At 41.8% G+C, this 23,693-nt stretch overlaps 1 long non-coding RNA gene across 1 annotated transcript; it reads left to right on the top strand.

Annotated features, from left to right (window-relative positions):
* Nucleotides 1-255: 255 nt before the first annotated feature.
* Nucleotides 256-23,693, top strand: LOC130357687 (uncharacterized). Its single transcript, XR_008889224.1, has 3 exons — nt 256-367; nt 23,406-23,552; nt 23,644-23,693. It is a non-coding gene; the product is annotated as an uncharacterized LOC130357687 (long non-coding RNA).

The raw sequence follows: 23,693 nt of genomic DNA, 5'->3' as shown, positions 1-23,693 counted from the left end.
ACACAATGTAGCTTATAGATTCCAAAAACCTCTTTTGTCCTATGTGTAGTCACTTAGTTACTTCAGTAGTATTCCCTATATAAAATTCAATTTCCTCTCATTAGCTATTGTGATTTCCTATAAATAATCCTCAGAGGGGTTTTCTGTAAATACAAATAAATCACCGTACAAATGAAAAGTCCTACAACTTCAATTCCACATCACTCAAAATGTAAGTTTGCTTTAAGTGACTAAGAATATTATTATTCATATTCACAGGTTGCCTGAAGATAACCAGTCCTAGAAGCAGCTGAATGTGGATATAACTGCATGGAGCAGAGGAGATAACCCAGCAGCTGCACCAATCTCATTGACAGTTTGCTACAATGTAATAATCTGAAGTCTATTTGTACCCAAATGGAAACAATTGTGTCCAATTCCAATTGTATCCAGGACTAGGTATCTATCTGTCCTTAGTCTCTATAGGGGAGATTTATCAAAACCTGTGCAGAGGAACAGTTGACCAGTTGCCCATAGTAACCAATCAGATCGTTTCTTTTATTTTCCAGAAGCAATCTGATTGGTTGCTGTGGGCAACTGGTCAATTTTTCTCTTCACAGGTTTTGCTAAATCTCCCCCATAAGTAAACAATAATGTTCTTACAGAAAACAATCAGATTTTAATCCAGTTTTTAAAGCTAAAGAAAGGTACAGATCAAGGCTCAAAGATCAAAAATAGACCTGGGTATTTTTTGAATATGCATCCCGTTTTTGTAGGTGGTGGTCTGACTGCTGGGATTCCTACCAATCATCTCGGCTCAAGTGGCCCTCCAGTTGGTACAAAGCTACAATATCCAACATGTTTGGAGAGACACAGATTGGGGTACAATTTCACCAATCATCTCCTCAAAACTTACAAGTGACTTCAGCACTCATGGGACATTCAGGCATAATAATCAATGATATCAACAAGTCACAGGTGATGTCTTCTCTGTTGTATTTACTTTTCCTTTCTTCTTCATCTGGTTCAGAAGCCAGTGCTTCTTCCAGCTACATCTTCTCTCCACAGAGTTTGAGGTCCAGTTATAATTGGCTCCTCACATTGACCCTTTAGATTTCCATGATCAATACTGATCACAGCATCTAGAGTGGAATTTTGGGGTCCGGTGAGTGAAGATTGTGCCATTGGGCACTTGCATTATGCAGCTCTTCCAGGATCTTTTTGTATAGTCTGCCTTTTGACAGGCTGTACAAGTGGATCACTGATATTATTGATCAGTGCTATGCAATTGCATAGAACTGAGAAGTAATAGCAATCACCCTATGAGAACTTGAGAAATGTAAGCCCCTCCTCAATAAAAATTTTTTTATCACCCTCCTTTTTCCATTTTACAAATAAAGAAAAACAAACAAAAAAAACTATAAATAACATATTTGGTATTGCCGCATAAACAAATGTCCAAACTATTTAAAAATAATGTAAATGATCCTCTACTGTTAATGATTTAAACATTAAAGAAGTACGGAATTGCTTATTTTTAGTCACATCAAATCCCAGAAATACTGGATAGCCTTTAATGTGCCCCGTGTGCTCCGGGGAGCGTCACTCACCTGTCCCTGATGTTCCAGACCGTCCTTTTCATGCTCTGCTGCATGGCCGTCACTCTCCTTCGCTGTCTCCACGTCACCACGCACACCGTCCCGTCGTCCAATAGGAGCAGCGTGCGCAGCGATGTGATGACGGGGATGGAGAGCGATGATCCAGGGCAGCGGTGACGATCCAGAGCGGCGGGGACACGTGAGTATAACTTTCTATGTGATTATTGCACGGATCCCTCAACATATCATGGATTCAAGTAATGAAGGTTCATTTGGAATTAATTACCATCGTATGTTGAGGGATCACTGCACATAGATAGATATGAATTGTGTTGTACATGTTATCGTAAAATGAAAGGTGTCATTACAAAGTACAATTGGTTGCCCATAGACTAAGCCCTCATATGGGTCTGTGGAGGGAAAAATAAAAGAGATATGTCTCTTAAAAAAATAGGGAAAAACAAAAATGCACACACTGCAATTGGCTGTGTCCTCAAGTTCAAAATGGGTTGTGTCCTTGAAGGGGTTAAAGCTGGTAATTCAGAATTATTACAACACAGTGAAATTTGTTGAAGCAATAAAAAGTAAATATTTTCCCAAACTGTACAACACAAAAGAAACAATAAACTCTGATTAAATGAAATGTATTTACAAAATATTTCTATATATGATGTTGAAATATATAAATAGATCTGGTTTGTTAGGTTACAGAGATCATATATTAATATTATATAGTATTATATAGTATTAATAACAAAGAAAACAAATGCTTTCTAGGAATACAAACAAAAAGTCTAACGCTCTCCATGATAAGTTTTCAGGAGCAGTTTTTGGATGATGTTACTATTGTCTATTAAAAAGGTTTTATAGATGATCTCTATTGTCATCAGCATAGAATTTGCAGTTTGCAAAGTGATTTTAATAGGAGATCTCTGAACTTTAAGACATTACAGTTAATCCAATTCTATTACACTTTTCATCACCCTTAAAAATGCAGATTTAGTAAGTAAATGACTGATGTGCACATAAAACAATATTTGCAGAACACAACAAAATATCCATCTATCTTCTAATATATATATATATATTTATATATATATATATATATATATATATATATATATAATCTAGTTATCTTCTAAATATAATCTATCTATCTAGTCTATCTACATTACAGTTAATCCAAGACTTTTACACTTTTCTTCACTTCATCTTTACCCTTAAAGGGGTTCTCCACTGCCCTGTCTTCCGGAGCTCCGCTCGCAGCGTCCGAAAGTTTATTACTCCAGATGCTGTGTGCGGGCTTCCATGTTTGAGGCCGCACCCTCGTGAGGTCATGTCCGCCCCCTCAACGAAAGTCTGTCAAGCCCCCTTCCTATAGACTTTCGTTGAGGGGGGCGGGCGTGACGTCACGAGGGGGCGAGCGTGACGTCACGAGGGGGCGGCCTCGAACACGGAAGCCCGCACACAGCGTCCGCAGTAATAAACTTTCGGACGCTGGGAGTGGAGCTCCGGAAGACAGGGCAGTGGAGAGCCCTTTAAACGACCACTGTAATTTGGATTGATGGTTGTCTGAGTGTTCAGATCTCCACCGATCAGGGGAACAAGCTGGGAGAAGTGTGTTTTCTCCAAGATCCGTGTCAAACTCCCAATGTAAATCTATGAGTGTGTCTTAATTATGTGACACCAAGGCAGGGAGAGGAGCATGTGCAACGTAGACTCCTGGCTAAATCTCCTGATCGGCAGAGGTCTAAACACTAAACTTTTTGTCATGCTGGTAGGACATGTGAAAAGTGTTTCCAAATAAAGGATACTATGTGAAAACCAGCAGATTTAGTTAGTAGATGAATGATGTGTACATAAAACATTTACAGAACACGACAAAATATCTATTGTCTAACTATTATCTATCTTCAATTATCTACATATTTATCTATCACTAGCTGAGTACCCGGCGTTGCCCGGTTTTTCCTTCCTCATTCTTGTTGGGGAGGAAAATCAACAAAGGAGTAAGCTTTTGACTTCATATCCTGTCCTCATATATTGTTGTCATATCCCAACCCCATATCCCGTCCTCATACCCCGACCTCCTATCCCAACCTCCTATCCCGACCTCCTATCCCGACCTCCTATCCCGTCCTCCTATCCTATCCTCCTATCTCGACCTCCTATCCCGTCCTCCTATCTCGACCTCCTATCTCGACCTCCTATCCCGTCCTCATATCCTGTCCTCCTATCTCGACCTCCTATCCTGTCCTCCTATCTCGACCTCCTATCCCATCCTCCTATCACAACCTCCTATCCTGTCCTCCTTTCCCGACATCCTTTCCCGGCCTCCTATCCCGTCCTCCTTTCCCGACCTCCTATCCCGTCCTCCTTTCTTGACCTCCTATCCCGTCCTCCTATCTAGACCTCCTATCCCGTCCTCATATCCCGACCTCCTATCCCGACCTCCTATCCCGACCTCCTATCTCGTCCTCCTATCTCGTCCACCTATCTCATCCTCCTATCCCGTCCTCCTATCTCGACCTCCCATCCTTCTATCCCGTCCTCCTATCTCGACCTCCTATCCCATCCTCCTATCCTGGCCTCCTATCCCGACCTCCTATTCCGACCTCCTATCCCGACCTGTAATATGTGACCAGGTATTGAAATATCTCCAACTGTATGGAAGTTATGTGGGAACATACATTTCCCATTGATTTGCATGGGACTTTAAACAAAAACCCTGACACTCACAAATAAGGGTAGTTAAGGGTTAAATTAACTATCCTATATTTTAAGTGGATATATAAGTAACATGTGACCAAGTATTATCGAAATATCTCCAGCCGTTTGGAAGTTATGCAGTAACATAAATTTCCCATAGACTTGTATGGGACTTTAAACATAAACCCCGCCCCTGGCAAATGGGGGTAGGTAAGGGTTAAATCACCTATCCTATGTTTGTTGTTGACATATAAGTAACATGTGTGCCAAGTTTCATGTTAATATCTTTAGCCGTTTGGAAGTTTTTGTGGAACATACATACACACACACACACACACACGTTGAGTTTTATATATATAGATTTATCTGACTAATGATCCATGTGCTCCTGGTAGGACTTGGAGTACACGATGACATCATCTAGGTGCAACAGGACTCTCTGAAAGTTTAGATGGCCCAGGCACTGCTCCACCAGATGCTGGAAAGTAGTAGGGGCATTGCACAGCCCAAACGGCATACTCTTGAATTCGAACAGTCCCATGGGTGTCAGGAAGGCTGTCTTCTCTCGGTCTTCCTTGGCCATAGGCACTTGCCAATACCCACTGGTTAAGTCCAAGGTGGAGAAGTAGGCAGCCGACCCGAGTGCTGTAAGTGACTCTTCGATTCTTGGAAGGGAATAAGCGTCCTTATGTGTGACATTGTTCAGTTTCCTGTAGTCGACACAAAATCGTATGGTCCCATTCTTCTTCTTGACCAAGACATGGGGCGCTTCACAGGGACTCTGACTCTCTTGAATGATGTCTGCGTCTTTCATGTCAACCAGCATCTTCTTAACGGTTTGATACATGCCTGGCACGACCGGACGGTGTCTTTCTTTCATAGGTGGGATGTCGCCTGTCAGAATCCGATGCTGACTCATAGACGTACCACCAATGTCTGTGGGGTGCTTACTGAAAGCCTCGTGATGCCTCTTGGCGACATTGATGACTCTACTGACTTGATCTCTTGTGCCCACCAGGTCTCAGGGGGACTTACAGCAGATTCCGGAGATGCTTGGGCTGTCCGCTGTCGGGCCATCTAGCATTCTGTTAAGATTTCCCTTGATTCTAGAATATACAGTTGGGCAACTGGAGTGTATTTAGGTAAGACTGTAGCCACATCGGACAGATTGACTAACCGGACTGGAACTCTCCCATTGGTAACTGTGACAAGGCTTCTGGCAGCACAGACTAGGGGATGATCTTCCAACTGTATAGGCTCTAGCAGGACTTGATAGTCCTTGTTTCTTACTCCAAGACGTGCACGGCACCAAATGATTGTCTCTGTGTTGGGTTGTAAGGTCACGACTTGATGTCTTGAATTTGCACTCTGCAAACTTCACCTTGCTGGTTGGCAAACTTCTGCTCTGCCTGTAGAACCTTTAAGTGGTGCTGCGCAGCCCGCTGGCCTGAAGGGGACATATAGGGTAGAGAGGCATGCAAAGAATCTACAACTTCAGCAAAACAGTGTTTCATGATATTCATCCCCAATATCAACTCTGCAGACTCCTTATCAGACACATCAGTTACAATCACTCCCCGCCCTCTAAGTACATGTTTCCCCAACTGGATGGTGGGCTCCCAATATCCATGTCTTGATATTGGTTTCCTGTTATCTGCTACTACCCTGAAATCAACTTTGTAATGTTCACATAACAAATTAGCATTCCAGTGCTTATAAAACACATCTTTGGATATAGTAGACACTTGTGACCCTGTATCTATCAACGTCTCCAATTGTACACCTTCTACAATGACCTTTACATAGTGGCAGGGGGCGACATAAATTGAGAGTGCCGACTTAGGTCGTTCTGAGTTCGGACCTGGTGCCTGTTTTCCTGAGGTCTGGTCCGCGACCTCAGGGGAAATCTGTTTAAATCCCAACATTGTACTTTCCAATGCTCAGATTTATTACAATAGGTACCAAAGGGTCTTTGAGTCCCTGGGGGCCTATTGGGCCAAGGATTGCAGGGGTTAACAGGACAGGGAGCAGAAACAGAGACGGGTTTCCTATGTAGGGGGCGGTTCTTGATCAGGTGGAGTGGCCCGACAGGCAAGCTCCTTCACAGCCTGAGTCAATTGTTCAATGTCCTACTTAACACTCTGAAATTCTGAGGCTGTGGCGACTGGTAGGGTAGTGGACACTGGGCTGAGAGCCGGTGGTGGTGGCATGGGTCCGGCTACCACCCTTAGTGGCTCTGGGACAGGGGGATCATTTTCTTCTGACTCAGTCCCGGAGTCTATCACCTGAATAGCCAACCTCTTAAAAGTGGGGAAAAACAGACTGGGTTTTTGCACTGCTAACATCCTCAACTGAGCTTTGTCCCATTTATTATGAGCCCCATCAATAAATCTGTCCATCAATACTTTGTTATCCTGATCGGGAGTGATACCATCTAGCTTTTGAACAGTCTCTAAGGCATTCTGTAGGGCTACGGCATAAGCTCTTAGAGTCTCACCTGGTTTCTGACGCCTCTCATACAACTGGAGACGTACCTCTAACGGAGAATGTGACTCAAATACCTGGTACAGCCCTTCAAATATCTACTCTACAGTTGCCTTCTCAGAGGCGGGCCAGATGTGTACTTCCTCAAGTGCTGGTCCCTGTAGTTGTCCTGTGAGCAGTTGCACCTGTTGATTAGGAGGGAGGGAGTAAAAGACAAACAAACTCTGGGTCTTCTCCTTGAAATCCCTCAGGGTGAAGGGGTCTCCGTTGTAGATAGGGAGGACAGGATTCCCAAGAACACTGGTGCTGATGCTGGAGCACCCACATTGTCGACGTGAACTGCAAGCAAAATCAGCAGAATTCTGGCCACTGGAGCAGCAGACGCTCCCACTTCTGGTGATGAAGGGGCACTGTCACCAGGTTGATCTGGAGAGCTAGGCGCTGACATCTTGTAGATCTCTTTGAGAACGCTGTCACTTTAAGATGATTTGAGTGTGCTGTCACTTGAAGATGATTTAAATGCGCTGTCATTTTAAGATTATTTGAGTGCGCTGTCTCTTTAAGACTTCCGGTAAGGTGCTGCGGCAGCTTAATCTTGGCTAACTGGGACCCTCTGAGTGGCGCTCCCCCACTATACAGCAAGTACCCGGGGACACTGTGGGGCACTAAGGGGTTAATCCGAGTCGCAACCATTGCCGGAGACACTGCAGGAGATCTTTGATTTATGCACAGTCTGCTCTGCAGCGGGTGCTTGACTGTATATCGCAGAGATGGATGCAGCCGCTGGAACCTTCAATATGGCTGCGCCCAGGGAACTTCCGGTTTCGTCTGGCTAGTGAAGTCTTCCCCCATGCTACACGGGGCGGATCTTTAGTTCCACCTCGCAGACTGAAGAGGCGTCACCACTGGGGACTGAAGGGACGGAGCTGCACCCGCTCGCGTGCGGAAAACACTAGACTATGTTTAACCCCTAGACTACGTTGCACACTCTGCAATGGCAATTAACAGTCTTTCTTTCACCTTCCCCCCCCCCCCCTCTATTTTACAAGCACCTGCCTGTAACGCTCTGCAATTAAAACAGTTCCGTACACTTTTCTGGCACAAATTTTTTCACATCAGCATGTGATTTTTCTCGGACGCAGTTCAGACTAGGGAGGAGGACTTGTGGCTTTGTGGCATATGGCACACACCCGAATCCTGTTCGTGATGTCAAAATTTAGATGTGGTGAGCCACGGGTTGTGATGTGAGGTGTAAAGGCAGATGTTGCCCAGGGGTAGATGGTATTAACCCCTTCATGTTTGTGATGCCAGGGTGTGATTTAACCTTATTCACCCGAAGGTAGCACCACTAGTCCTAGGTTGGGCAGGGGCAAATAATAGTCCAAGGCCAGGTTAAGGTTAACGGTAGCTTTTACTGAGGTAGACAGATGGTACAGTCTATACAGTTTGGCCAGGATCCCAGAGAGGTGACCAGTAACACGGGGGACCTCGCAGCTTGTTGGGACTTGCAGTGACTTGACAGACTATAGGTGCCGGCCACTCTGAATACAATTAACTTTACTTGACTGAAGATGACACATGACACATAATAAAGACGACTTGACTAACTGACTTGTGGCTGCAATTTAGGTTGAGGCCTCCAGATGTGCTGAACACTGACCCTGAGACGTCTGGACTGGACTGGACTGAACTTCAGCAGGAAAGAAGAGAGATTGTAGCTCCTCCCTATCTTATAAAGGGGCCTGTGCAAGGAGCCCATAGGCTACCTATGGGTCACCTGGTGCTCTCTGGGTAACAAACATATGACTTAAACATGTGACAAACATTATCATGTGACTAACAATCATGTGACTAACATCAAAGGTCCTTTCCACTTAATATACAACCTATTCACATTATGGGGGAACACTGCAGGAGAGCCCTGAGGACGTACAGGGACTCAACCTGACAGGACTGTAGGATCCTATCCCGTACTGGGATACCACATTTAAACATTTAGACATTAGAGTTAAGCAAATTCTAATACACTTTTCATCACTTTTCTACAATACTTGATTAAAAATAACAACAGAAAAAAAAAACAAGCAGATTCAGCTACTAGATTAGTGATGTGCACACCAAATTTACATGGCAAAAATCTATCATCTATTTAACTATCTATGTACCTATCTCTCTATGTACCTATCTATTTATGTACCTACTGTATATATTTATCTATCTATCAGTCTATTCCTCTATATTTCTGTCAGTCTATTTATTGATCTATTTATTTATTTATCAATTGATCTATCATCATTTTATCTACCCATAATTTATCTGTAATCTCTTTCTTTTTCTCTTTCTTCTTTTACTGGGTTTTCAGGAAATATTTTCATCTGTATTTTAAATAAACCAACCACACAGCAAAAAAAAAAAAAAAAAAAGATTTGCACCTTTTTTTCAATTTTGGACCCTTTCCTGATTTTGCGAAAATACTGGACACAATGTGAACCCAGCCTATCTATCTACACGAAAAAGATGCAGAAGCAGCACAACCAAAGCAGTGTAGAAAGATCCTGGGGTGCAGGCAGTAAAGCACGGTCCCAATCACAGACCATGAAGGTACATCCAAAACAAGAATTGATCCTTGCAGCACACCCGTATAGTGGAAAAAAGTTTATTCACCCATCAGGACATGTCCTGATGGGTGAATAAACTTATACTTTTTTACTCTATACGGGTGTGCTGCAAAGATCAATTCTTGTTTTGTATCTATCTATCTATGTTTCTATCTATCTATCTCATATCTCTCTATCTATCTCATATCTAGCTATCTATCTCATATCTATCTCATCTCATATCTATCTATCTATCTCATATCTAACTATCTTATATCTGTCTATCTATCTCATATCTATCTATCTATCTATCTCATATCTCTCTATCTATCTCATATCTAGCTATCTATCTCATATCTATCTCATCTCATATCTATCTATCTATCTCATATCTAACTATCTTATATCTGTCTATCTATCTCATATCTATCTATCTGTCTATCTATCTATCTATCTATCTCATATCTATCTATCTATCTATCTATCTATCTATCATTTTCACAAAATTCCAACAGAGCAGCACATCCACAGGAATTAGAGAGGTGCCAGCAGCAAGGTAGCCCGGTCCAGGCAGTCACACATCCAATGTAGTAATCCGCAGCACTCAAGGAGTAAGGTGCAAAATGAAGGTGCTTTATTCCATACTAATACAGAGCAACGTTTCAGCTGCCCTGCAGCCTTTCTCAAGCATCAAAGTAGTGACAAACAGGAAGTATATAAAGGTGTACAAGTGATTACAACATTACGAGTATGCAATCAATTCATTAAGGCATACATAAATATAAAATATAAAACATAATAAGATACAGGGTCATTCCACCACTGTAATTTAAGATGAGCAGTGAGCAGTGTTTTAAAAATGGAAAATGCAGATCAAAGGCTGCAAAACATTATAAAAATTGCCAAAATACATTAACAATCATAATTAATAAACATGTGCAAAACTCACAATAACAATCAAGTAGGCGGAATATGATGGCTGCCCTCAACCCTATAACCATATAAGGAAAGCGCCATGATTAGTGATTCACATCCCGGAACGTGTGGCATGTTGGTAGCTGGAGGCGCCAGGTCACATGACCTCCTCCGCCACCACACGTCACATCCGGTGTTAATGTAAACATTTCTGGTTGCTGTACAGAGAGTCGGGCAGACCGATGGTTCCGGAAGCGAGGCTGGTCATGTGATAATCACATGACTCGGCCTCGCTCCGTCCGCATCTTCCTGTCCTATTTTCTCCTTTCTGCGCTACCGTGCTTGTCCGGGGAATATCTCTGTCAGTAGGTGCAACATCGAGCCGCGTGGCCGTCACACATAGTTCTAAGTTTGAAAAATACAAAAGAAAGTATAAAAAATAGTTAGAAGAGCGATAGTGATAATTGATAATAGATAAAAAATAGAGTGAATAAAAGTAAATAAAGTAAAAAATAAAAAATTTACAAAAAATAAAAAATATTAAATCATATTAATGTGCTACACAGTACCTGTTCTGTTGTTACACTTGGCACATCTTTCCCTCTCACCTCTAGGTCTTTCCCTTACCCCCGAACTGTGTAATTACACGTGTGCTGACAGGGAATCCTCTGATACCCGCAGGCATCGTTGATGTCTGCCGGAAATTCAGAGTGAGATTTACCATAAACAAGGTGGGCATTTCGTCTGAGGGGGGCCTGCATGTGCATCCAAACAAGCAAATTTAGGTTTTTGTGTCTTGCGAGTACCTCACAATAAATAAAATGAAATAAAATATAGTTTACTCACACGATCCCCACCTCTTTTCAGAGGAGGAGAGTGGTCTAAGAGAACAAATCTAAGGTCCCACTCGGGGTGACACATTTCAGTGAAGTGTTGTGAATCACTAATCATGGCGCTTTCCTTATATGGTTATAGGGGTGAGGGCAGCCATCATATTCCGCCTACTTGATTGTTATTGTGAGTTTTGCACATGTTTATTAATTATGATTGTTAATGTATTTTGGCAATTTTTATAATGTTTTGCAGCCTTTGATCTGCATTTTCCATTTTTAAAACACTGCTCACTGCTCATCTTAAATTACAGTGGTGGAATGACCCTGTATCTTATTATGTTTTATATTTTATATTTATGTATGCCTTAATGAATTGATTGCATACTCGTAATGTTGTAATCACTTGTACACCTTTATATACTTCCTGTTTGTCACTACTTTGATGCTTGAGAAAGGCTGCAGGGCAGCTGAAACGTTGCTCTGTATTAGTATGGAATAAAGCACCTTCATTTTGCACCTTACTCCTTGAGTGCTGCGGATTACTACATTGGATATCTATCTATCTATCTCATATCTATCTATCTATCTATCTCATATCTATCTATCTATCTCATATCTATCTATCTATCCATCTCATATCTATCTATCTCATATCTATCTATCTCATATTTATCTATCTATATCATATCTATCTATCTATTCATCTCATATCTATCTATCTATCTATCTATCTATCTCATATCTATCTATCTCATATCTATCTATCTCATATCTATCCATCTCATATCTACCTATCTCATATCTGTCATCAATCTATCATCTATTTATCTATTTGTCTATTATCTATCTATCTATCTACCTACCCCTGTAGTATGGCCTAATGTGGCCACCCATCTGTCACCTCATCTACAAGCTTTTAGATGATTTGCCTATTTCAGCATGTGTTACAATATAGTCTTTCTATTGTTTTTTGTTTATGTGTGCCCCCCTCAGTGAGTTACACATTAAACAGGGAATTTGCTATTTTGTATAGTTTAGAATTGTTTGTAAATGGGTTTGAATCACCAATTTTTTTTCAGAGTGGGTGTGGGTGGGAAGAAGAAGGACATTTAAAACGCTGACACAGACCTATCCTCTCCTGTCTTTAAAATAGGCAAAGTGCTGACTGTGCATTTCCCCACCCACCCACTTCCCTGGATTTACACACACACAATACAAGTCTTTGTGCATTAGTGCCCATATGTATAGAATATTGATTATGGGATCTTTTTGTAACCATTAAAGTACCACACCTAAACCCTTAGTCCACAGAAATAAAGAAATTCAAACTAAGTGAGATATTTTTTTTAGCATCTCCATTCTGTATAAATTAAGAAGCCGTGAAATCTGATTCAGAACATAAGTGATCATATAGTGGGAAGTTTAAAAGTACAGTTCTAATTCCTGACAAGTGCATACAAGATGAACTGTCTAATGTTATTTATCCGGATGAATATTGTTCCACACATGAACTGTTTATCCTCAGTTGTGTAATATTGTTAAACTATAATAATAAACACAAAAACATCCTTTACAGATTCATCACAATCATGTTTTTATGGTACACTTTTTGGATATGTTAAGGAGCGGGGCCGTGACATCACGAGCCTCCGCCCTGCATCGCCAGTCATCCGGCATGGAGCAAAGTTTGCTTCGTGCATCGGATGTCTGGGGTGCCGCAGCCGAGATCACGGGGGTCCCCAGTGGCGGGACCCCAGCGATCAGACATCTTATCCCTTATTCTTTTGATAGGGGATAAGATGTCTAGTGGCGGAGTACCCCTTTAAAGGGGTACTCCACTGGAAAATATCAACTGGTGCCAGAAAGTTAAACAGATTTTTAAATTACTTCTATTAAAAAATCTTACTCCTTCCAGTATTTATCAGCTGCTGTAAGATTCACAGGAAGTTCTTTTCTTTTTGAATTTCCTTTCTGTCTGACCACAGTGCTCTCTGCTGACACCCTCTGTCCATGTCAGGAACTGTCCAGAGTAGGATAGGTTTTCTATGTGGATTTGCACTACTTTGGACAGTTCCTAAAATGGACAGAGGTGTCAGCAGAGAGCACTGTGGTCAGGCAGAAAGGAAATTCAAAAAGAAAACTGCTCATCAGTCATTGTTGCATCTACCACAGTAGTGAACCTATATTGTGGTCCATAAATGCACTTGGGGTTGAGGATCATCTGTTATTTTAGACCACATCAGTGAATTTGTCTAATGTTTAAATTTCATGCATCCACACGTTTATCATAGTTACATAGTTACATAGTTACATAGTTAGTATGGTTGAAAAAAGACATACGTCCATCAAGTCCAACCAGGGGATTGAAGGGAAGGATGTAAGGGAATAAGGGAAAGGGATGTAGTTTTATAATTCTGCATAAGCATTAATGTTATTTTGTTCCAGGAATGTATCTAACCCTGCTTTAAAGCTGTTAATTGTTCCTGCCGTGACCAGTTCCTGAGGTAGACCGTTCCATAAATTCACAGTCCTCACGGTAAAGAAGGCGGGCCGCCCCTTTAGACTAAACCTTTTCTTCTCCAGACGGAGGGAGTGCCCCCTCGTCCTTTGGGGGGGTTTAACCTGGAACAGTTTTTCTCCATATTTTTTGTATGGGCCATTTATATACTTATATACGTTTATCATATCCCCCCTTAAACGTCTCTTCTCAAGACTAAACAATTGTAACTCCTTTAATCGCTCCTCATAGCTAAGATGTTCCATGCCCCATATTAGTTTAGTCGCGCGTCTCTGCACCCTTTCCAACTCCGCAGTGTCCCTTTTATGGACTGGTGACCAAAACTGAACAGCATATTCCAGGTGAGGCCGTACCAATGCTTTATAAAGGGGGAGTATTATGTCCCTGCCCCTCGAGTCCATGCCTCTTTTGATACATGACAATATCCTGCCGGCTTTGGAAGCAGCAGCCTGACATTGCATGCTATTCTGTAGTCTGTGATCTACAAGTACACCCAGATCCTTCTCTACCAGTGTCTCTGCCAGTTTAATCCCCCCTAAGACATACGATGCATGCAGGTTATTAGTACCCAGATGCATAACTTTACATTTATCCACATTGAACCTCATTTGCCAAGTGGATGCCCAGACACTTAGTCTATCCAAGTCATCTTGTAACTTATGCACATCCTCTATAGACTGTACCGTGCTACAAAGCTTGGTGTCATCTGCAAAGATAGAAACAGAGCTGTTAATACCATCCTCTATATCATTGATAAATAAATTAAACAGCAGCGGGCCCAGTACTGAACCTTGGGGTACACCACTAATAACCGGGGACCAATCAGAGTACGAATCATTGACCACCACTCTCTGGGTACGATCCATGAGCCAGTGTTCAATCCAGTTACAAACTAAAGTTTCCAAGCCCAAGGACCTTAACTTACCTGTCAGACGTCTGTGAGGGACAGTATCAAACGCTTTGGCAAAATCCAGAAACACTATATCCACAGCCATTCCTCTGTCAAGGCTTCTACTCACCTCTTCATAAAAGCAAATTAGATTGGTTTGACAACTTCTATCCTTAGTAAACCCATGCTGGCTATCACTTATAATACTATTATCCCCTATGTATTCCTGTATGTAATCCCTTATAAGTCCTTCAAACAATTTACCCACAATGCACGTTAGACTTACCGGTCTATAATTGCCTGGCGAAGACCTAGAGCCCTTCTTGAAGATTGGTACCACATTAGCCTTGCGCCAGTCCCTTGGCACAATACCAGACACCAGAGAATCTCTAAATATCATGAACAAGGGTACAGATATTACTGAACTTACCTCTCTAAGAACTCTTGGGTGTAGTCCATCCGGCCCTGGAGATTTGCTTACATTTACTTTACTTAACTTACCTTGTACCATCTCTACATTAAGCCAGTTCAGTACATTACATGATGTGTTACCAGCACTGACCTGGCCAATGTCAGCTCCTTCTTCCATAGTATATACAGAACTAAAGAACCCATTCAGTAGCTCCGCCTTCTCTTGATCGCCCGTGACAACCTCCCCATTATCATTATTAAGGGGTCCTACATGCTCGGTCCTTGTTTTTTTTTGTATTTATATATCTAAAAAAATATTTAGGATTAGTTTTGCTTTCTTCGGCCACCAGTCTCTCATTTTGAATTTTTGCTGTTTTTATTACATTTTTACAGATTTTATTAAGCTCCTTGTACTGTTTAAATGTTATAGCTGACCCATCAGATTTATATTTTTTGAAGGCTATTTTTTTGTTGTTTATTGCTCTTTTAACATCATTTGTCAGCCATGTAGGATTTAGTTTTAATCGTTTATATTTGTTCCCCTTTGGTATATAATTAGCTGTATAGTTATTTAGAGTTGATTTAAAGATGTCCCATTTACCTTCTGTTTCAGTATTTGAGAACACCTCACCCCAGTCTATGTCCTGTAGTGCAGCCCTCAGCCCAGGGAAGTTTGCCTTTTTAAAGTTATATGTTTTTGCTTTCCCCGTCTGTCTTTGTTTTCTACATTTTAAGTCAAAAGTAACTATATTGTGGTCGCTATTACCAAGGTTTTCCCTCACAGTTACATTACCAACCAGCTCTGTGTTGTTGGAAATGATCAGATCCAACAAGGCATCACTTCTTGTTGGGTCCTCCACAAACTGGCCCATAAAATTATCCTGCAATAAATTTAGGAATTTTCTCCCCTTTGTAGTTTTAGCCAACACAATCATGTGTAGGATGCCTTGGTGGTACTTGTGACCGTTTGCAGGCATCCTCCATTGTATGCAAATTTTCATGCTGGGGATCGCCCATAGCAACAGACCACAAGTGCAGGAGCTCCGCCCCAGTATAGGTGCACAACTGCACTTGGGGTTGAGTATCTCTTGCCATTGCAGACCACGCAATTGTAAGTTGTTTCATACTAATAGAAGGACATTTACTAAAGATGTCCATACACCTTCAATAGCTGTAGGCAAGTAGTCTCCAAACTGTGGACGGCCAAATGTTACAAAACTACATCCGAAGGTCCATAGTTTGAAGACTACTGCTGTATGCCAAATGAATGTTCGGCTGAGATCTCTACCTTTTACTCCATACACATGAACGTTCGACTTGATTGAGCATTCATTTGTTTTGAATTCGAAAGTGGAGGGATGCCCCTTCCAGACAGCTCTGGGACCAGCTTATCTTTGTAACCCAAAAATTTGATGGATTTTTCCTGTCTGGTTTCCTTAAAGGGGTACTCCCACCCTAGACATCTTATCCCCTATCCAAAGGATAGGGGATAAGATGTTTGACCGCGGGGGTCCCGCAGCTGGGGAACCCCGCAATGTTGCATGCGGCACACACCTGTTTCTTGTCCGGAAGCGCTGGCGGGTCTCGGTCGCTACCACGGGAACGGAAGTCCGTGACATCAGGATTCCGCCCCCGTGTGACGTCACGCCCCGACCCCTCAATGCAAGTCTATGGGAGGGGGAGTGACTGACGGAAACAGTGTGTGTGTAGGAACCCATACAGTTAGGGTCTATTCACAATGCAGAATTTCCACACAGCAGAATTCTGCACAGATTTCGCATGGGGATTCCATCTCAAAATAGACGTCTATGGGATTCTGCACTCCCATTCACACTTCTGAATTTCGACATGCGGATTCCGCACCAATTCCGCACAAGTCAGAAACCTCCCAAATGAATGCGGAAGTGGAATTGCTGCGGATGGAAATTCTGCCGTGTGTATAGGAATCCATTTTAGCCATAGTAAGCAACATGTCCTTAGAATATTGGTCTCTTCACTGTCAAAAACCACATGCTTTGCAAAGAAATAAGAGGAACACTTTTTGGGGTCAAATATAACTAATAGGTGTTTAACCATAGCCATGATATTTTGTCTATGATCTATCACTATTATTTTGAGAGTTGTAATGGCAGCCATACAAGTTGTACAATATACAACTGAATAGAATGTTTTAACTATTCTACTAGAGCTAACTCATTGACCCTCATTTACTGGGAATATTTTACTTAACTTATTAAAGGATGTCTTACTTCTAGGAGGATTGCCTTTAAGACTCCATACTAGCTGGATTTCCATAAGGTGAATCAAGGTGACTTGGCATAAAGAAAATTTGACCATTGAAGAATACTCAAAATCATATAATTACTAGTTTTTTAGTATTTTGGAAGGTTACAATGGTCTTTAAACATTTTTCAGTTACATAAATAACCAATCACCCTACCTATATCTGTGGGCAGAAGGAGAACATACAATATTAACTCACTGCAGATGGCACCCTGGACACCATGGGAAACCAAGAGCTGGAAGGCAGTATTATATCCTTTTTCTGATTACTCGGCTTAGGTTGTAAATTGTTTTGTTACAAAGCTTTTCTTCATCTCCCTGCTAACAGCTTTTATGACAGTGGCCACCAAGCTGCTGTTCTCCAGCTGTGGCAAAACCACAACCCCCAGCATACTCTGACAGCCTGTAGTTAGTGTCCAGTGCTAGTGAACACACACCAATTTTCATCTACATGTATTCTCTAGAAAGCTCTTATGCTAAATAATTGAGAAACTATGTTATTTCTACTCTCTTATTCGCAATTCAGCAATGTCATGTTACCTGTCAGTAATAAAGGTGCACCACCAGCAATCTGCTTTGTCTATTTAATAACGCTCTTAGTCTACAAATAACCAATTGCGGTCAGCTCACCGAGGTCCAGTGGATGGCCTGTACTCCAAATCCAATTGACGAAAAAACAAGATGATGGCCAGCACTTCATAAAAGTCTTCTTCTTTATTTAAAGGGGTAATCCAACATAAGGTGACTTTATTAATTACCTGACAGCCAGTAATGGACATGCTTACCAAGGATCTGTGCTTTTGTTGGTATTAAATAGCCGTGTCCTGTGCACCCCCCCCCCCTTCTCACTGCTGACTTGTTTGTGTGAACCGGCTTTTCCTGTTTCTGTGACCTCCCTCCAACTACAATCCCCAGGATCCCTTGTTTCTAGGTGGAAGAGGACTTATCTCTCTTCCACAGATCAATCATCCCACCCAATGCAGCACAGCTAGGCTCCCTTCCATGCATTCTGTGCACAGAAAATACAATTTCCCTCCCACCCAGCCATCAGTCCACCCATTGAAGCACAGAAAAGCTCCCTTTCAACACCGGACTTGTGATGTATTGTCTGAGGCCACACTGCAACCTGGGAAAAGCCTGAGCCAATATTCATTTTTCATTACATATGCTGCTAAAAATGAACATCCAAGGCAAAAATCATATCATCAAGAATTGCGAGACCAGCCATCAAACACAGGTACAGACACTATATTATGAAGTACACTGTAATACCCATTCTATAACCACATAAAACATCACATCATGGTAAAATGTTGACAGTAAAATCAGAGAAATGCACGTATAGACGCACTTTGAGTCACATAACTCTTAAATCCACATAAATCCACTATTTCTAAGAATCATGTGACTTCAAAAGTATCTATACGTTGGGTGTTAAATAAGGAGGAAGTTCTTTATGAAGTGTTGTCCATCATCTATTTTGTTTTCAATCCTTCTAGTCTATTCATCCTAGTGTGCGATTAAACATTTTAATCTAAAATAAAAAAAATAAAATAGTGTTTAAAAGCTTTAGTCCCTAAGTATGGAGCAGTAGGGGGACACTTAAAGGGGAACTTTGGTACAGACCAGCTTATCCCCTATCCACAGGATCCTGTGATAGGGGATAAGATGTTCTGTCCTAGAGTTCCCTTTTAAATACTTTAGGGTATGTTCACACTGAGGAATTGGGGCGGAAATCAAGCAGAAATTTTCTGCCTCAAAATATTGTTACTTTTCCACAAGAACTCACAAAGATTTTGCGTGGAATTTCACGCAGAATTGGAGCGGAATTGGTGCGGACTTGGCGCGGAATTCGAGCGGAATTCCACACGCGGAAATGAAAATTTCAAGCGGAGGAGGAGAAGAGTTTAATATATATATATATTATCCTCCTTTTTTGTCATGTGGAAATTCCGCGCGAATTCCGCACCATTTCCACGCCAATTCTGAGCCAATTCCGCGTGGAAATGATTCTGACTGAAAAAAAAATTTAACATTAATCTCTATGGGAGTAAGGCTAGGTTCAGACTACGGAATTTCCGCCAGCAATTTGGCTTTGAAATTGCAGGCGGAAATTCCGCTTTCTAAAATGTATAGTGTAGTGAATGATTTTCCGTTCACAAATTCACACTTCGGAATTTGTGAAGCGGAATTTGTGAACGGAAAATCCGCTTGGAAATTTCCGCCTGAAGAAAGGCGGTGCTCTTTCTTCAGGCGGAAATCCGCATGGAACACATTGCAGTCTATTGGAGACTGCAGTGTCCGCGCGGTCCTAGCGCCGACTGATTCAGCCGGCGCTGGCCACACTCGGAATCTCCGGCCGGAAACTTTCTGCCTGGAGATTCCGTAGTCTGAACCTAGCCTAAGACTCTGATTCCGCTTGAAAGAAAGAACATGTTCTTTCTTCAAGTGGAACAGACTTCCTCGTCAGAATTCTGCTTGAGGAAATTCCTCAGTGTGAACTGAGGGGCAGAAATTCTGCACAGCTCTATGGGGATTTTCACTGCTCAATGATTTGGAGAGGAAAAAGCGAGCAGAGTTACTCGTGGAAATTCCTCTCCAATTCCTCAGTGTGAAAATCCCCATAGAGCTGTGCAGAATTTCTGCCCCTCAGTTCACACTGAGGAATTTCCTCAAGCAGAATTCTGACGAGGAAGTCTGTTCCGCTTGAAGAAAGAACATGTTCTTTCTTTCAGGCGGAATCAGCGTCTTAGGCTAGGTTCAGACTACGGAATCTCCAGGCAGAAAATTTCCTCACGGAGATTCCGAGTGCGGCCAGCGCCGGCTGAATCAGTCGGCGCTAGGACCACGTGGACACTGCAGTCTCCAATAGACTGCAATGTGTTCCGCGTGGATTTCCGCCTGAAGAATGAGCAATGCCTTTCTTCAGGCGGAAATTTCCAAGCGGATTGTCCGTTCACAAATTCTGCTTCACAAATTCCGAAGTGAGAATTTGTGAACGGAAAATCATTCACTAAACTATACATTTTAGAAAGCGAAATTTCTGCCTGCAATTTCAAAGCAAAATTGCAGGCGGAAATTCCGTAATCTGAACCTAGCCTAACAATATTTTGAGGCAGAACATTTCTGCTTGATTTCCGCCCCAATTCCTCAGTGTGAACATACCCTAAGGCCGTGTTCACATGCTGGAATTTCTGTGCCGAATTCCGCTTTAATATTTGGCACGGAGATTCCGCTGCAGCAGAGTCCCCTTGAATTCAATGGTATTTTGCTGCGCTGTGCACGCTGTGTTATTTCCAGATGTTTACAGCACTAAAATTGTGATTTTCGGATTGTCTGCACTGAGTTTTTCTTGCGGACATTCCGTAGTGTAAACATAGCCTAACGCTTTCCTTCCTCCCTGCTGAGGCAATGCAGAGGTGCCCAGGGCCATAGATGTTTTCCTGTAAGGCCCCGAACATTAAGACATTGGCAAACTTGGGCTATATACCCAGAATACACTAAGAAATGTCAGATAGATGCAGTGAAATGATGGACAGATGGCTATGCATACCTTAAAGTGGTACTCCGGGGGAAAACAATTATTTATTTTTTTATCAACTGGTGCTAGCAAGTTAAACAGATTTGCAAAATACTTCTATTTACACATCTTAATCCTTCCAGTACTTATCAGCTGAGAGGAAGTTGTGTAGTTCTTTTCAGTTGACCACAGTGCTCTCTACTGACACCTCTGTCCATGTCAGGAACTGTCCAGAGCAGGATAGGTTTGCTATGGGGATTTGTTTCTACTCTGGACAGTTCCTGACAAGGACAGAGGTGTCAGCAGAGAGCACTGTGGTCAGACAGAAAAGAACTACACAACTTCCTCTAGAGCATACAGCAGCTGATAAGTACTTGAAGGATTAAGATTTTTAAATAGAAGTCATTTACACATCTGTTTAACTTTCTGGCACCAGTTGATTTAAAAAAAAATTAATAAAATTCCACCGGAGTACCCCTTTAAGTTGGTAGGCTTCAACATGGTAGACAATGACAGGAACTTTCTGTTGGTCTGCAAAACAAATGGTTAAAGGGCACCTGTCATCAAAAAAACTTTTGATATATTATAGATTAATGTATGCAGAATAACTGCACAATTGCATGTTATTAAAAAAATATGCTTCTTTCAATTTAATTTTCCACTTTGAAGAAATGACCACTAGGGGTCTCCCTACCAGTCCTGGCAGCAAACATTTCAGACTCATGCTGGAGTCCTAAACACTACGAGCTGCCAGTCTGCTTTGTTCACAAAGGAGAACACTCAGAGCTGCCAGCCTGCTTTGTTCACAGCCTGTTTGGCTGTGAACAAAGCAGTCTGGCAGGTCTGAGTGTTTAGGACTCCAGCATGAGTCAGAAATGCTTGCTGACAGGACTGATCGGGAAAAATACAATAGAAAGAAGCATATTTTTCATTAACATGCTATTGGAAAGTTATTCAACATTCATTAATCTAAAATATATCAAAAGTTTATTTGATGAGAGGTACCCTTTAAGCTTTGAAAGGAAAAGTTCCACACAGGTAGGATCCAGGCCAGTGTTTTCCAATCAGTGTGTCTCCGGCTGTTGCAAAACTACAACTCCCAGCATGCCCGGACAGCCAAAGGCTGTCTGGGCATGCTGAGAGTTGTAGTTTTGCAACAGCTGGAGGCACACTGTTTGGAAACACTAATCTAAGCTATATGCAGTCTTTATTCTTCTCTAGAAGAAGCTTGAACACTCTTGTTGGCCTCCTGGGATACATTCTGTACATACAGAGCAAAGTTTAGTTTTTCACAGCAGATATCCTATGCTATGGCGTTCACTTAAGTAGGCAATTCTAAATGCATGAGATGGATACAATGACATTACAGTAAACTAAATCAAATAAAGCAGGAAATGGTTCATTTATCCCTTCTAGGATGCAGTTGTTTTCTTTGCACAATGCTGTGAACATGACCATTTCATGTAACCATATTATGTCATGGTTGGATCCTAGTATTTTTACTGTCATTTATTTTCGGTGAATACACAAGGACGTCCGAACCTTGGGTGATGTATGCTTCCAGGATGTTTTCTGTTTTCTCTTCGGAAATGTTTTTTAATGAGAATTAAATGTTTTATTTATTAAAAACTAATACTAATGTCACTTTACGTTACATTACCCCATCATGCGGTAGAACTACATGGAGACAATGGGGTGGAAATCGTCTAATGATAACTAAATCCGTTATTTCTCTATATCTGCAATGTGTGAGCTCTTTGTAAGATAAGTTTCCTTGTTTTGGGAATTATGGTAGATTATTGGTTCTAATCTAGTGATGTCCCCAGGTCCCATAGCAACCAATCCGATTGCTTCTTTTATTTTTCAGAGGCCTTTTAAAAAATTAAAGAAGGGATCTGATTGGTTGCTATGGGCAACTGCTCCACTTTTTCTCCGCAACGGTTTTGATGAATCTCCCCCGGAGTGCTTTATATTGGTTTATGTATTTGTGTCAATGTATGGCCTATATTAAATGCATGTGGTTTGTGTTCCTGAGGATTTTGGAAAGTTTCAAGGTTGTTTTAAGGCAATAAAATACATATAGACACGTTTGGTCACAGATGGAGGTATGTAAAAAGGCATGTCTGTGTCTACGTCATGATCCTGAGTATCATGTGGAACACTAAAGACCCCTTTAAAGAGTGCCCGCCACCATCTCCATGGCACAAAGTGATTGTTTTCACGAGCCAGATCACAAGGGAGTCTTTCCAGATAAACCCTTATATGACTTGGTTTTCTTCTTTTGTCATCTATTTGTTATACTGTACTTGGGCATTGCAGTTTTCGGCTGTATGCAGTTTCACAACCGTAGGCATAAACGCGGTTGACCACGTTTTTGCCTGCGGTCGGGAAACCGCATACGGCTGAAAACGCAGCCGACTGGAGGCTGTGCTTCACTCCGGTCGGCTCATAGACATGCATTAAATACGGTTCCCGAATACGGCTGAGTGCGGGCACCGCGATTAAGCCCCGCCCCCCCTCCTCCCAGCCGTATTCGGGAACCGTAAGTACAAAACGTGGTGTGAAAGCACCCTAACTAGGATTTTTCCTCATTTATTGTGATCCCTTACATATTTCTTTCTTTAATATACATGTTATTTCTTCCTTGTTCATCATCATTTTAATTGCAGTGCATTTCGGTAGGCTGTTATTAGACCCTCAACTACAACTACTTGTCCGTCATTGTCCTGATTCAGATTGTGCTATGCATTTGTAAGGCTACTTTCACACTGCCGTGTTCAGTCATCTAGTTTACATGGAAATCTGCACCAGATCCTGTAAGTATGAATAGACCCTTAAGGGTCATGTATGTTATTCCTTTATAATGGAATTCATATTCTAATATGCTTTCTGTATCATCTCCTCAAGGTTGCCAAGACATCTGCTTGCTGTCATTTAATAAAAACCTTCAGTGTTTG

The sequence above is a fragment of the Hyla sarda genome, chromosome 2 (assembly GCF_029499605.1).
Source record: "Hyla sarda isolate aHylSar1 chromosome 2, aHylSar1.hap1, whole genome shotgun sequence".
In the NCBI taxonomy this organism is placed as follows: domain Eukaryota; kingdom Metazoa; phylum Chordata; class Amphibia; order Anura; family Hylidae; genus Hyla; species Hyla sarda.
The sequence above is the reverse complement of the archived record's forward strand: the minus strand, read 5'-3'. Positions and strand labels throughout refer to the sequence as shown.